Source organism: Lampetra fluviatilis, chromosome 15 (assembly GCF_964198595.1).
Source record: "Lampetra fluviatilis chromosome 15, kcLamFluv1.1, whole genome shotgun sequence".
Taxonomy (NCBI): domain Eukaryota; kingdom Metazoa; phylum Chordata; class Hyperoartia; order Petromyzontiformes; family Petromyzontidae; genus Lampetra; species Lampetra fluviatilis.
In genome coordinates this window covers 14243198-14259093 of record NC_136289.1, presented here as the reverse complement: position 1 = coordinate 14259093, position 15896 = coordinate 14243198, and the positions used below count along the sequence as shown (strand labels likewise).

The 15896-nt window shown below is 52.3% G+C and overlaps 1 non-coding gene across 1 annotated transcript; it reads right to left on the bottom strand.

Moving 5' to 3' along the window:
* Positions 1–7435: 7435 nt before the first annotated feature.
* LOC144936329 (U6 spliceosomal RNA) lies at positions 7436–7544 on the bottom strand. The gene has a single exon (XR_013637418.1). It is a non-coding gene; the product is annotated as a U6 spliceosomal RNA (small nuclear RNA).
* Between the last annotated feature and the right edge of the window lie 8352 nt (positions 7545–15896).

The window sequence follows — 15896 nt, the reverse complement described above, 5'->3', positions numbered from 1 at the left end:
CGCAAGCCTCTCCTCAGCGTGCCTAGCAAGGCGATGTTGAATAATCCTTGCCAGGACCTTACCCGGCACACTGAGGAGTGAGATGCCCCTGTAGTTGTTACAGTCGGTACGGTCCCCCTTCTTAAAGAGGGGGACCACCAGGGCATCCTTCCAGTCCTGCGGAACCCGTCCAGTGGTCCAGACTGTTGTTATGATGTCATATAGGGCAGTCTGTGCACAAACGCCACCCTCCCTCAGCATTTCGCTTGGGAGATCATCTCTGCCCGGTGCCTTCCCTGGTCTCAGACTCCGGATCGCCCTCAGTACTTCCTCAACAGCTGGCACCTCAGCCAGCCACTCACAGGGGGTGACCTCTTCCAATATTTGAGGCACCGCAGCCTCAGCAGGGTTATCCCCACTTTGTGCCATGATGTTTTCCTGGCTGAGAGATTTTCCCTCCCCCAGGACCTCGCAGAAATGCTCAGCAAATCTGCAAACCTGTTCCTGGGGGTCGGAGATTGGATCACCGTTTTTTCCTCTAATGATGGTAATAGGTGTGGCGCTGCAGGTTACTTTTTTGATGGAATTAAATAGTGATTTGTGATCGCGGGCCACTGAGGCAGACTCCATCTCCTCAGCAACCCGCGACCACCACCCATCCTTACAGCGCCTTACGGCTCTCCGAACCTCCGAGCGAAGGCTGCGGTAAACCTCCTCATTCTCCGACGTGGGATGCTGTAGGCGATGAGAGTGGGCCTGTCGCTTTTTCTCAATTAACCTGAACACCACCTCTGTCAGCCAGGGTTTCTGGGGAGGTCTGGACCGCGTACCCAAAGCAGCCATTGCAGCTGCATGAGTCACAGTCTTAAACCTCGCCCATTTACCCTCGACATCAGGTGGAGTGGGGGACGATGCCAACCCCAGCTGCAAGCGATGATGAAATTCTCGCTTGCAACTTTCATCAGCTAGCTGAGACCAGGCCACTTTTGGTTGGAATGGGGTCCTGGGTGTACACCCACCACCGGAGTGGAAGAATGGCAGGCGCATCTTACAGATGACTAGTCGATGGTCAGAGGTCAGATCAGCTCCACGGTAGGTCCTGGTGTCAAGGACATGGGCTCGCATCCGCTGGTCCGTCACTATGTAGTCCAGCAGATGTTCTTGCTTGGACCCGGCATGTATCCATGATGTTGTGTGGATGCGCCGATGCCGGAAGAGCGTGTTGGTAATTACAAGCCCATGGGCTGCACAAAAATCTAGCAGCCTTCTACCGTTATTATTGAGCTGATCTGGCCCATGCCTTCCAATCACTCCAGACCAGGTGCCAGCATCATGACCAACTCGGGCATTGAAGTCACCCAACAAGATGACTCTGTCCCGAGTGGCCACTTTAGCCAGCACCTGTGACAGGAGGTCATATAAAGCGTCTGACTCATCGGCTTTGCCTGCATCCCTCCACGGATGTTCGTCTTCGGTGGGGGCATAAGTAACCACGACCACCACTCCTCGCCTCTGGTTGATGGGAAGGCGAGTCCAAAGTATCCTGGGGCTTACAGCTTCCCACACCTCACCGCCACGCTCCCACGCCCCCTTCATTTTTTTGTTCAGAAGAAGAGCCACACCCTGTTGTTTGGCATTCTCCTGCCCCGAGTAGAGGACTGTCCACTCCTCATGGTGGCAGGAGCCAGAACCGGTCCACCGGACCTCCTGGCAAAACACAGACACATACACTCATACACACACACATACACTCATACACACACACATACCCTCTTGGGCAACAGCTATATGCAATGACCGAACCGTCGGCTTTGCTTATAGCGTAGTAATCATTTCAATCACCGTGACAACCATATCTGGTGTTCGGGCGAACGGCATCATCGTGGCTGTTGTAAATCATAAATCGCCGTAAAATGCCACCCGCGCACTCCATCCCACGCGATCCCTCTCTCCCTCCTCGAGCCACTGGCACAGAGGCGTCTCTCTGCACTGTGACGAGTCCACCAAGATTCGCTCGCTCGCTTCTCAAGCCGGGGTCCTGGCGAGGGCCGCGGCGGCAGCGCGCTGAGGAGTGGCGGTCCACACCTCCCTGGACTCCAGCACTACTACACTATACATTACTATACACTACACTATACACTACACTATACAATACACTATACACTACACTATACACTATACAACACTATACACTACACTATACACTACTATACACTACACTATACACTACACTATACACTACTATACACTACACTATACACTACACTATACACTACACTATACACTACTATACACTACACTATACACTACTACACACTACACTATACATTACTATACACTACACTATACACTACTATACACTACACTATACACTACACTATACACTACACTATACACTACACTATACACTACTATACACTACACTATACACTACACTATACACTACACTACACACTACACTATACACTACACTATGCACTACACTATACACTACTATACACTACACTATACACTACACTATACACTACACTACACACTACACACTACACTATACACTACACACTACACTACACTATACACTACACTATACACTACACTATACACTACACTATACACTACTATACACTACACTATACACTACACTATACACTACTATACACTACACTATACACTACACTATACACTACACTATACACTACACTACGATACACTACACTACTATACACTACACTACTATACACTACACTATACACTACACTATACACTACACTATACACTACTATACACTACACTATACACTACTACACACTACACTATACATTACTATACACTACACTATACACTACTATACACTACACTATACACTACACTATACACTACACTATACACTACACTATACACTACTATACACTACACTATACACTACACTATACACTACACTACACACTACACTATACACTACACTATGCACTACACTATACACTACTATACACTACACTATACACTACACTATACACTACACTACACACTACACACTACACTATACACTACACACTACACTACACTATACACTACACTATACACTACACTATACACTACACTATACACTACTATACACTACACTATACACTACACTATACACTACTATACACTACACTATACACTACACTATACACTACACTATACACTACACTACGATACACTACACTACTATACACTACACTACTATACACTACACTATACACTACACTAAACACTACACGATACACTACTATACATTACTATACACTACACTATACACTACACTATACACTACACTACTGCACACTACTTTATGCACTACTATACATTACTATACAATACAGTACTACACTATACACTACTATACACTACTACACACTACACTATACGCTACTACACTATACACTACTACACACTACACTATACACTACTATACACTACTACACCCTACTACACACTACACTATACACTACACTATACACTACTATACACTACACTATACACTACTATATACTACTACACACTACTATACACTACTACACACTACACTATACGCTACTACACTATATACTACTACACACTACTATATACTACTACACACTACACTATACACTACTACACACGACTATAAACTATGAACAGACTGGAGCTCTTCCTGGGGGAGTCCCAGGCGTTCCCAGGCCAGCCGAGTGACGCCGTCTCGCCAGCAGCAGCAGCGTGGTCCTGGGCTGCCCGGTAGAGCTCCAGGTGGGGGTCTACCGGGGGGGGGGGGCATCCTCACCATCGACCATAATTACGTACGGCCATATTAATATTCAACCGGTCGGTGAAATCCGCTGCCGGATGAAGACGTCGCATCCTCGGCCGTGGCCACCGTGGGCGGTTTGCCTGACGACCCAGCAGCAGCAGCAGCCGCAGCCGTACTAACCATCTCATAACATACTCTTAGTTTTTTCGGTAAAGTCACAACAACAAAAAGTATATTGCAGTCACGAAAGCTTCAAATCTAGAATCATCTCACAACAACTCCTCTCCCGCGGCCCATCCTGGTTCCTCCCCCCTCAACCAGTATATATACAAGGTCGGGTATCTTGGGATTTCTCTTCACTTGATACAGCAATTGTGCTGTGACGGTTCCACCTGAAGACGGAAGCTTGTGTTGCCTCCGAAACGTCGTGATTTATTATTTTATTTCTATTATTTCTTCTATTATATTTATTATTTAGTTTTATTATTTATTTTTTACCGACGTGACTTTACCAAAAAAACCTCGGAGTATTGACCCGACCTCATCGCTGCTCGGTGTCGACTGCTGCCCCGGCTCCTCGCTTCAGAGACCACTCTGCCACGGACGTCGGAGCCGCATGGCCGGGAATCAAAGTCAGGGGCTCCGGGGTTAGAGCGCAGTGCGCCAACCACCGTGCCACCGCTCCGCCTTATATTGCGATGGTTGATCAATATATAATCAATCAGATGGTTAAGGGTAGGGCTGAGTGTCAGGTTGGCGAGTTTAGTTCGGGTTAAGGGTAGGGCCTGGCTGTCTAGTGTAAGTGTGGTTATGGTTCGGGCTAGGTAGGGGTGGTGTGTCTGATTGGCTATCTCGCTCCACCCGTAACCCTGTACCCCTTCCTTTATTTATGATTTTTTTTTATTTATTAATTGCCGCTAATGGGGCCATTAGGGGTTAATTAAGTAACATATACAGCATGTACCGGGGGTACGCACGCGAGTACCGGGCATACTCGCTCCCAGTTACACAACAACAACTTTTACACCCATCATCACGGGCATTAGTTGATGGCGATTAAAATGACATTTCACGCACAAAAAAAATCATGAAGTGAGAACCTTTTAAACTGATTTAATTAACCATGCAACAACAACAAAAAGTATATTTAAAAAAATACTCTATAAATCCGTAAACACCCATGATAAGATCAAATAAAATGTGTGACAACGTTAGTGTCTTATACAAATAACCGTATATACACGAAGTAGCATCTTACGCAAACCGTCAGAACATTCACACGCACGCATATATACACAGACAAAGATCCCCCGTATAACCTTAACAGACTGTTGGGGCAAGTGCTGTTAGCGAGCACCTATGAAGGCCCGCATGGCACACGAAGGCGTGGGTGGCCAGCACCACGCCCGGCCGCCTTTGCTTCCCTAGTGGCGATGTTTACACACGCACACAGGTACTCATTTGAGGCCAACTCAACCTAGGGGAGGACCAGGACCGGTTCGGATAATCGTCACTGGTGTTGGTGGCCGTGAGCGAAAATCAAACTCGGGTCGCCGGGTTTGGTAGCGCAACGCGCTAACCGCTGGGCCACCGCTCCCCCATTATACGCGCACACGAACAAAGACAACGATCCCCCGTGTAGCCTTAACAGGCTTTTGGGGCAAGTGCTGTTAGCGAGCACCTATGAAGGCCTGCACGGCACACCACGCCCGACCGCCTTTTTCTCCCCAGTAGCGATGTTTACACACCGTACCAGATACCCATTCGAGGCTGAGTCGACCTAGGAGAGGCCCAGGACTGCTTCAAATAATCGTCACTGGTGTTGGCCGTGAGCGGGGGTTCATAGCACAGCGCGCTAACTGTTGCACTACCACGCGCGTATACACACACACAGACACACACAGTCACACACACACAGAGTCACACGCACACACGAACCCCCACCGCCATTCGTAAAACCCCCAGCGGTTGCGCTGAGTTGCATAACGCGGCTCCGGCGTGTCGAGCTGCTGGCTCGCAGCCCTCTTGGCTTGTTTCTCTCTGCTAGAGATTGTGGCTGCCGTCTCGTCTGTCTGTCTTGTTGTGCTGCCAGGTTGGATCGAGGAGAGGGTTTACGTGGGACGCGCTATAGGTTTGGAGGGGGGTGGGGGGGGGTTGGCTGATTTCTCCCCAAGATTTACCGATCCCTAGCCTCCCCCTCTTTGCGAGGAGTGAATTCGGCTGAATGAATGAAGAGCGGGGAATCTCCGGAGACGGAGTGGATGATATTTTGATGAAAAATGGCCGATGTATTTACACTTTCCCATTGGTGGACATGGGACACAAGAACGACAACAACAACAACAACAACAAAGTCAACACCTGGACTTTTGTATCCCCCCCCCCCCCCAAAAAAAAAATATCTGGCGACAGTGACGCTTCGGCTAAGGCGGTGACGGCGTTGGTACTGGTTGGTGGTGGTTGGTGGTTGGTGGTGTTTTATTGTGGTGGTTGGTGGTGGTTGGTGGTGGTTGGTGGTGGTTGATGGTGGTTTATGGTGGTGGTTGATAGTGGTGGTTGGTGATGGTTGGCGATGGTGGTTGGTGGTGGTTCGTAGTGGTGGTTGGTGGTGGTGGTTGGTGGTGGTGCATGATGACGTTGGGACGGAACTGCATTTGAATGCGCCTTCAAGTGAACTCAGATCTTGTTGTTTTGAGTGAGCGGGCGGGGTAATATATAACAAAACAACAATAATAACAACCAGTAAGAATTATATACATATTTAAAAATTATCTAGCATTAAAAACACACGCACATATATATATACACCGATGCGCGCGCGAATGGCACTAAGTGTCATTGATACCCCAACAGTGGCGTTGTGGGCACTGATTTTGTTTTGGGATTTTTTTTTTATATTTTTTACACAAAGTCGGTTTCACCTTCTTCTGTTCTGTTCTACAGTGACTTCAACAACGCAGTCGTAATCTCACGCGACATCCACTACGCGTGTTACGGATGAGAGCGAGAGAGTGTTTGGAGCGGTGGGCGCAGTGGTTAACGCACTCGCGGTATGAACCCGGCGACCCGAGTTCGATTCACGCTCACGAGTCAAATATCAGTGACTAAATGGGGTGAGAGTGTGTGTCAGTATGTGTTGACTGCGATAATGTCTGAGATAGTGTGTACGTATGTGTGTGCAAACATCGCCACTAGGAAGACAAAGGCGGCCGGGCGTGGTGCTGGCCACCCACCCCCTCGTGTGCCGTGTCGGCCTTCATGGGTGCTCGCTAACAGCACTTGCTCCTACAGTCTGATACAGGTTATACGCGGGATCTCTGTGATTGTTGATGTTGTGTGTGTGCGAGTGTTTACGCGTGAGAGCGAAAGAGACTTTGCATACGAGATAAAACGTGTGCGCGTGATTGTGTGTGGCTGGTGGCGAACAGCTGAAGCGGTCCAGCACTGGGGAGATAAAGGCGGCCGGACGTGGGTCAGGACCACACCACACCCCCCTCGTGCGCCGTGCAGCATCTTCACGAGTGTTCGATGACAGCTCTTGCCCCGACAGTCTGTTAAAGGCTGTGCGGGGGATCTGTGTCTTTGTTCTGTTGGTGCGTGCGTCCGCGAGAGGTGGTGAGTCGTCCCACGGGAGCGGGACCGCTGCGCCTTCACCGAACCCGACACTCGGATTCTCTGGGCGACTCGAGACGTGGCACAGTTCTTTCACGATTTTGCGTGTCATCCTTGCGCAGGGGCCATGCTAATCCTCTCTCTATCGTTCCAATTTTAGTATCTGTACTGCCGGAGCAAGTTCTCTCTTCTCCCCCTGAGTGTCCTTCCCGTGACCACCGCCACCACCAACCACCACGCCGCGACTCCCGTTCGTGACCACCACGTGGCGTCCGCGCAACGAGCAAAATCCCACGGCGAGACAAGCACCTGGGGATGGCGTGCAGGGTTATGGTTGAAATGGTCAGAATCTATATTTATATTTGTCTTATCCCCCCGTTGGAAAGCGTCCGTCTCACTATGTGAGACGAAGGGTCGTGCAGACTCTGCGTGATGTCTTTTCTCTATTTGTTTGGTTATGGTTGAAATGGTCAGAATCTATATTTATATTTGTCTTACGCCCGTTGGAAAGCGTCCGTCTCACTATGTGAGACGAAGGGTCGTGCAGACTCTGCGTGATGTCTTTTCTCTATTTGTTTGGCAACAAAAACGTCCAAGCACCCATGCTCACTCCCCCCACTTTGGGTCCTTTCCAGGCCACGGCGCATTCCGAGCAGAGCCGGCAGGGTCCTCGGCCTCCCCTCTCCGCTCCACCACTACCACCCCCGGGTGCCCTGTAGGAGCGACCATCCAGCAGTGATAATTATGAGCACCTCAAAGGTTGAAAAAAATATACAACTGTGAAATCTGGCAGAAGGAAGGACACGATGGAGAGGCGATGACCTCTTGGGTTGATCCAAAATCAAATCTCCCCGTTGCTGCGCTGCTTAGGTGTTCGTGTGTGTATTGTTTACATGTTCACCGGCGCGACTGCTGGCATGGCTGTTTATAGTTGCGTGTGTGGGGTCATTGTTATCGTTAATGTGATCGATCGATGAACGGCGTCCATTGACCCGTGACCACCACCTCGTGATACTTCTGCCTACCCACCGACCTACTGCCAAAAGCAACGACCATGCAACCAACCCGCAAGGTGCACCTAGCCTGGCACAAGCTCCGCGGTGGGGTCACTGCCCATCAGTGGCTCATGTCGGCCAGTGTCCCTGTAGTCGCCGTCGTCCCCGCGGCAATGGCGCGCCTGTTTCGGCACAAGCGCGCGGCGGCGACAATTGAGTGGCAAATGTATTCAGCTGCTGTTGCTGCGCTGCTGTTGCTGCTGTTGCTGTTGTTGCTGCTGTTGCTGCTGTTGCTGCTGTTGCTGCTGTTGCTGCTGTTGCTGCTGTTGCTGCTGTTGCTGCTGTTGGTGATGCGATTTTCATTTTGCAGGACGGCGGGGGGTAGGCGGGGGGCGAGTTCGCGGTGGAAAAAGTTTGTAGAGTTGACAGCCGAGACATCGTCATCATCACCATCAGTGGCACCACCACGACCACCATCACGGTGAAGGGAGATGTGACGACGATGCGGCAGCTAATGCTGATGATACCGATGATGACGCCGATAGGAATAGTGGTGATGGTGGTGGAGCAGAAGAGGGTCTCCTAGTTCTGGTGTCTCTTCATGTGCAGGGCGAGGTGGTCCGAGCGGGAGAAGGAGCGGCTGCACACGTGGCACTGGAAGGGCTTGGCGCCCGTGTGCTTGCGGTAGTGCCGCGTGAGCTCGTCCGAGCGCGCGAACCGCCAGTCGCAGCCCTCCCACGTGCAGCGGTAGGGCTTCTCGCCTGCAGAGGGGAGAGGGGGTTAGTAGGGGACTCGCCATCGTGGTCATCATCATCGTGCTCGTCGTCATTCAACCATCAGCCTTGACGGACTCGCAAAAACAGGTCGGGAATGTGGGGAGGTGCAAACCACCTGGCGAATATCCGCTCGGCGACCCCGATACAACCACGCGTTCTCCGCCGAAAGGAGCGGACTGCTCCACTCAGCTATCATCCCGGAAGACGTAGAATGCCTTACGACATTACACAGAGCATTGCAACCTGTTGCTTTTTATTACACTAATGACCATTTACACCTTTGTAGTGATGATCGGCATCATCGTATCGTCGCTGTGCACGTGTGTTTGTGTCAGTGCGTGGTTGACTCGCTGTCAACCAGGCCGTGTTCCATCTCAACGGGGGAGGGGGGGTAACTCCGGTGGAATGATTGCATTGATGACCATGACGAGTCACCATCACGATCATCAATCCTGACCATCATCACCACCATCATTCAACAATCATCCTCGTTGTCCCCATGTTCGTAATTAAGCATCACAACCCCAGCATCATCATCCACAGCCCCCCCCCCTCAGCACCCCCCCCAGCAACCCCCCCCCCCTCCACATCACCACCACCCACCCCCCACATCACCACCACCCACCCCGCACCCCCCAAATCATCACCACCACTCTCCGCCAATCAACCCGCATATTTACACGCGTGTGCAATCACACACACACACGCGCTGCGAACCTGCACCGCGTAGCGACCTGTTGAGTCACGCCGCGCAAACCGCGCCGCGAACTGGGGAGACAAAGACGGACGGGGAGTTGGTGGGGGTGGGGAGTAGGGGGTGAGTGGTGGGCGGGAGCTGTGGCATCGCCTTCCCCATCATCACTCCGCACAGGAGGTGGTTAATGGACTCCACTCACCCCCCTTGCCCCCCCCCCCTGAGAGTAAACACGGGGGGGCGGGGGGAGTTGGAGAGGGGAGGGGCTGCTGGGGTGGGTGGAGGGAGGGGGCAGAGGGAGATGGGGGAGCGGGGGGTGTCTAGGAGTGGGCATGTGGAGAGAGGAGGTTCTCTGCTGATGGTTTATATTTATCGAACATAATAATAATAGCCCACTGCGAGAGGGCGCGTGAGAATGAGATTCAAATTAATCGATCATTGATTCGATTTAATTCGGTTCGATCGGGTTGCACCTGTGGTGGCATCGCATTAGCCGCGGTGCTTTAATCTTCACGCGGCCAATCCCAGTGACGTGTGCGACTGAGCGCTTGGAACGAGGCGAGTGTCTGTCTCGTTCGAGCCGCGCAAACAAACCGGGCAACACGACAGTGTCACCGCCTTAAGAGGCGCCGTGTTCTGCCCTGGCACGAGGCGCTCCGGCGAGGTGCCAGCTGTGGGCTGGTTACGCGAGACGCGCCGAGGGGACTAACAATGACCTCAATTAGCCCCCTCCCCCAGTGTCTGCTGGGACCCAACAAGCTGCACTGGGCTTAATGCAGCCACTCAGAAAGCCCAACTCTGCTGACGATTCGGTGCTGGGTGTTCCCGGCTGAGAGTGTGGGGCTGTTGAGCGTTTGTGGACCGCTGTGTGAGTGTGTGCCAGTCTGCGTGTGTCGTGCAATCTAACACCCCCAACCCTCAACTGGCCCATGACTGCACGGGGTAGGTGTGGAGAGAGTGGATGGATGCAAGCGTTCCCATACCTTGGCAGTGTTGCTTATAACCGGCTCCGGTTTGTTTGGCAGCGAGAGATCTTAGTCGAGCGGTATTATGTTTTCACCTTCTACGTAAAGATGTGTGAACGCTGCCTGGTTTATATCTTCATACGATGTTACGGGTCTTCTCCGCCACAGCTATGCCCTCTCTGCTCTATTCTTGCGAAACGTGGATCCATTTTAACGGGACATCTGCATCGGCTTTAAATATTAAAGCTAGCTTGCCTACGAATCATCCTGGGATTAAACCAGACTGGATTTGGGAGCTTACAGATCCTTGAAAGATCTGGACCCAGTCCCATCAGTGAGCTTCTTTGACAGGCAAATCTGCGTTGGCTGGGTCATATAGCCCGCATGCCCAGCCACCGCATGCCCAAGCAGTTTGGCCGGGTAGATGGGGCTAAACGGGCGCGGCACGGGCACGAGAAGGGATGGACTGATGTGGTACAGGATGATGTGGCGTTGATTGGAATTGCCGGTGACCAGTGTCAAGATCAACATCTATGGAGGAGGCTCGTGAAGGACGCTGCTACTGGGCAGTTGGAGGCAGTCGGCCTCCAGCAACAACGGAGGGCAGAGGAGCGACGCTCACAAACGAGCGGAGCGCCGGGCAGATAAAACACAGAAAGTTGACAGAGTGGGGCACACATGTGGTACATCTACAGTCAGCTCAGTCAGTCAGCCCATGACACCTGGGTCTGTCCTGTGACTGGTGTTGAACAGTTTAGGGAGCGGTGGCGCAGTGGTTAGCGCATCTTCCCCCGTACGTCTGGCGCTTTTATCGTGCTCTTGTGCTCACTGCAAGCAACATCAGTGGTGTTGCTCGCAACCGCTTCGAGCGTGAACGCAGATCAGAGCAATTGGGGCGCCGCGGTGGCGAGAAGTTAACTACCTCGCCTGGTATACAGGAGGGCGTGGGATCGATCCCGACCCACGACCTTGACGCCTGTATATTTAGATTTTGCGTGTTTTCCCCGTGGTCGCGTGGATTTTTCTCCTCCGGTTTTCCTCTACACATTTAGAATCAACATCACGCGTTTAGAGTATTTGGCTGCTATAAATGTCCACATGATAAGCCACTTTTGTTGAGCTGTCATTTGTTGGGCCAGGTCGCTTCTGAAAAAGAGCTGTACAGCTCAGTGAGCCTTACCTGGTATGAAACAAAAATTGTTTAAATCGTATGTAGTTTAACTTCTGTCATAACACGGATGTTCTTGCGCGCTCTTCCATCAATAAATAACAACATCAATCCGCACCCCCCCCCGCATCCGCTCTCACCCACGCGCGTTCGCACAAAGACAAAGATCCCCCGTATAGCCTCCACCGACTGTTGGGGCACGTGCTGTTCGCGAGTCCCGCCTATTAAGGCCGGGAGGGCACACGAGGGGGTGGAGTGGCCGATGTTTTAGACACCGCGCCTAGACGAGTGATATCAAAACGTAGCCACTGATGTTAGCCGCCACCAGCGAGCCGTGTTCACAGCGCGTTGTGCTAAGCACTGCGCCACCGCTCCACCCCGAGAGTACAAAATCACTTGGCAGACAATCGCCCCCCTCCTTCCATCGGCCGCACGGACTTCTGGGAGTGCACCACTCCTGAGCGTTGGCTCAACACAAGGACACTCTGGACCCGTATCGACATTCAGTGTTACATCAGCAGAGTCGCTTGCCTGGACAGACGTTGGAGAACTGCCCAGATGTTTACATGAGAGGACCCCTCCTCCTCTCTCTCCCTTAAGATTCTGGCCGCGGTGAGTTCGGGGTAGGGGGCTTGTTGGCCCCTCCCCTCTTTGCCGGGTTCTCTCCCCCCCGCTCCCTCCCACGATTTCCAAATCTTGGCTTTGAAGGAACGAAGTTGCAGGAACGCATTGCAGGCAGGCACCACCACACGCGCTCGGCTGCTTGGTCCCAGTCAGGGCTACGGCTTCAAGCAAACCCCCTGGGGCTCTGCCGATGAGACACTGCACGATGAAACCGGTCCAGAGTTTGCTTGTGTTGAACAAATGCTGCTGAAATCATGCACTCCTCAGAAAGGCCGTGTGGCTGACGGGATGTGCCAAACAATAGTTGCATATTGATAAGCGGAGGGATAGATCATTAAATGATTCTCTGCAATTTTTTTTACCGTGGCTGATGAAGAGGAGGATGAAGATGGTGTGGAGTGAAAGTGATGCGTGGCTGTACGGTTGGGTTGATGTGAGGACGCGAGCTGCTGCTTCTGCTGGCTTTGTGTTGCGCAAGACCGTGGAGGTGGGCGGAAGGAGAGGGGGAGAGGGGGAAGGAGCGAGGGGGGGGGGTGTTTGACGAGTGGGCGACCTCACAAAGACATTTTGGACGAGGAGGGGGGGGGTGTCCCCACTCCATCGCAAAGAGAAAAATGCTCGCGACAAACAAAAGGAGCCGGGATGAAATATTGCGATCGGAAGGGGGTCGGTGCAAGTTGGCAAAAGAGAAGTTGAAACACAAATAACGAGTGATGATGGTGGTGGGGGGAGGGAGGGGGGCGAGTGCGTTCACCTTTGTTACCTCCTGCTCGGTAAATACGGGACTCGGGGTTGTGAAACCTCGAGCCATGTGGACGCCTCGCTCGGAGAGAGGTCGCGCAATCGCTGCTGCTGCTTCTACAGCTGCTTCTGCTGCTTCTTCTGCTGCTGCTTCTTCTGCTGCTGCTGCTTCTGCTGCTTCTTCTGCTGCTGCTTCTTCTGCTGTTGCTTCTGCTGCTTCTTCTGTTGCTGCTGCTGCTTCTGCTAATGCTGCTGCTTATACTGCTGCTGCTAATACTGCTGCTGCTTCTGCTGCTTCTTCTGCTGCTGCTGCTTCTACTGCTGCTTCCGCCGCTGCTGCTGCTTCTGCTTTACACGGCTGATTTTGATGTCAAGCAACAGCATCGAGGTGGTTGATGAGCCAGGTGATTGCGTCAGGAGGAGCAGCGTAGTGGTGAATCATCGCTACTGCGATGATTGATGATGATGCCTCCTTCGTATTCGTGAATCAGGGCATTGAGTCGTTCCATGTCCCACGGTCCCTGTTCGGGTGACTACAGTCGCCGCACACTGCCCAGTGAGTTTTTTTAATGTTATTGTATTTTCCCATTTGTGCATCACCATCGTGGTGATCATCGGCCGCTATGACCGCACCTGCTGCTGTCGCTTCCGTGGCTGGTGCAGTGGATGATGCGGCTCAAGGGTTGTGGCCCAGAAACTCTCAAAACTAGAAACTATTTTTGTATTTCGCCAGGTAAAGCCCCACTGAGCAATGTAGTATCTCTTTTTCAGAAGCGATCTGCCCACAAATGATAGCTCGATGAAGTGGCTTTCCATCGTGTGGACAAGCAGAGCAGCCGAATACTCCGCACGCGTGTTTCTAAATGTGGAGGGGAAACCCAGAGGGTCCGGAGACAAAGCCAAGCGACCAGGGGCAGAACACGCAAACTCCAAATACACAGGCGGCAGGCTCGGAATCGAACCCATGAACCTCCTGCATACGAGGCGAGGTATGTATATATGTATGTACGGTATGTTGAACTTATTTCGCACCGTACGTAGCAAACCGTGCTCATCGGAGGCAGATAGCATCTCCCCAGAAGCTTTGCGGCAGGGCGATCGAAGCCGGGGGGTCTTCCACGTCGCCGGGTCTTTCGCGAGGAGGAGGAGTAGGAGGGGGAGGTGTTCGTCACTCGTGTTGCTTGCGTGTTGCTTCTTTGTGATTTCTGTTCGGCCGTTCTGAAGCGTTGCCGGTGGGCTGTGCCGCGCGTATTTTGCGGCACGGCGTCCCATAGTTTCGTGACCCCGTTGCTCTCTTCGCGTTCGCCTCGCCGGCAAACTGGAGAGGCTTCCGGCACGGGCTCTCTCTCTCTCTCTCGACGTGGGACACATCCTGCCACACTCACACCGCACGCGCGTGGCGGGGCAGCTTCTCTCTCTGCCTCTTGCCAATGCCCACCGAAGGGGGGAGGGAGCGGGGGCGGCGGGGGGGGGGAGTGACGTCACCACCGTGCCCTTACCCGCGCGCGCGTTGCGTGAGGGGTCAGCGTTAAGTGCAATGACGCCATCACTTGGGCCACACAAAGGGTGACGTCACCGCGACAAAGAAATACCTGTGGCTTCAGGGACGATGACGTCACGTCTGAACATCGGGTTTAAGTAATACTTTACATTTCTAAGGTGCGATTCATCCGGTGATCTTCCGGAAGGCTATACCTGTAAAAGGCGAGCCACTCTTCTGGAAGATGTTGGTGTGTATTGGATTTTAGTTTTCGAAATTTGGGGGGGGGGGGGAAATGTAAATTGCCGGTCATTTTCCGAGAACGTCCTCGGCAAGAGAAGTCTGCCGGTCTATCTCCGCCCGCACCGCTTGGCAGGTGCAGGCCGTGACGCACGGTCACACGCGCATCGGATATGAAGATAGCAGCATTTGTTTGAGCAAGCCTCACCGCTGGCTTTCCCAGATGTGGTTGGCGAGAGCATTCGGTCTGCACGACGGCTCCTCGGTTCGACCCAACGAACAGCGGCAACGCTGCATCAAAGCCCACTGCGCGTTTTCGCGCGGCGTTGTGGAGCAGATCCCGAATGGCACAGAGGACGTCGGATTTGGAGACATTCCTAAAGATTCCGGCTGAGATTGAGACTCGCGTATGCGAGACGACGTCTTTCAGCGGAGACCCATTGTGTCTGGGACACAATGTGGTGGGTGCGGAGGAGGGGGGGGGGATAAAGAGATCTGTGGAGTCTGCAGGAGTTTAAGTCTCTAAGATTCGACAGTCGCGTGCATTGTGCGGAAGGCGGTCGTGCGTGTGGATTGTATTGTAACAGCTTTGATTCCGAGACATGCGTACGGCCAACACAATTCGCGTTGATGCGATTATTGTGGGGACAAAATATCTCGTTGTCCATTGTCGACTTGACGGAGTTCAAAAGATGCAAAGATACAGATGTCCCGTATAGCCTTTAACAGGCTCTTGCACACACACAAGCACTTGCACATGAAGTGACAGGTGAACTCAGACGAAGGAAACATTCCCCTGTGTAGACTTTCACAGACTGCTCGGGCAAGTGTTGTTAGCGAGTCGCACCTATGA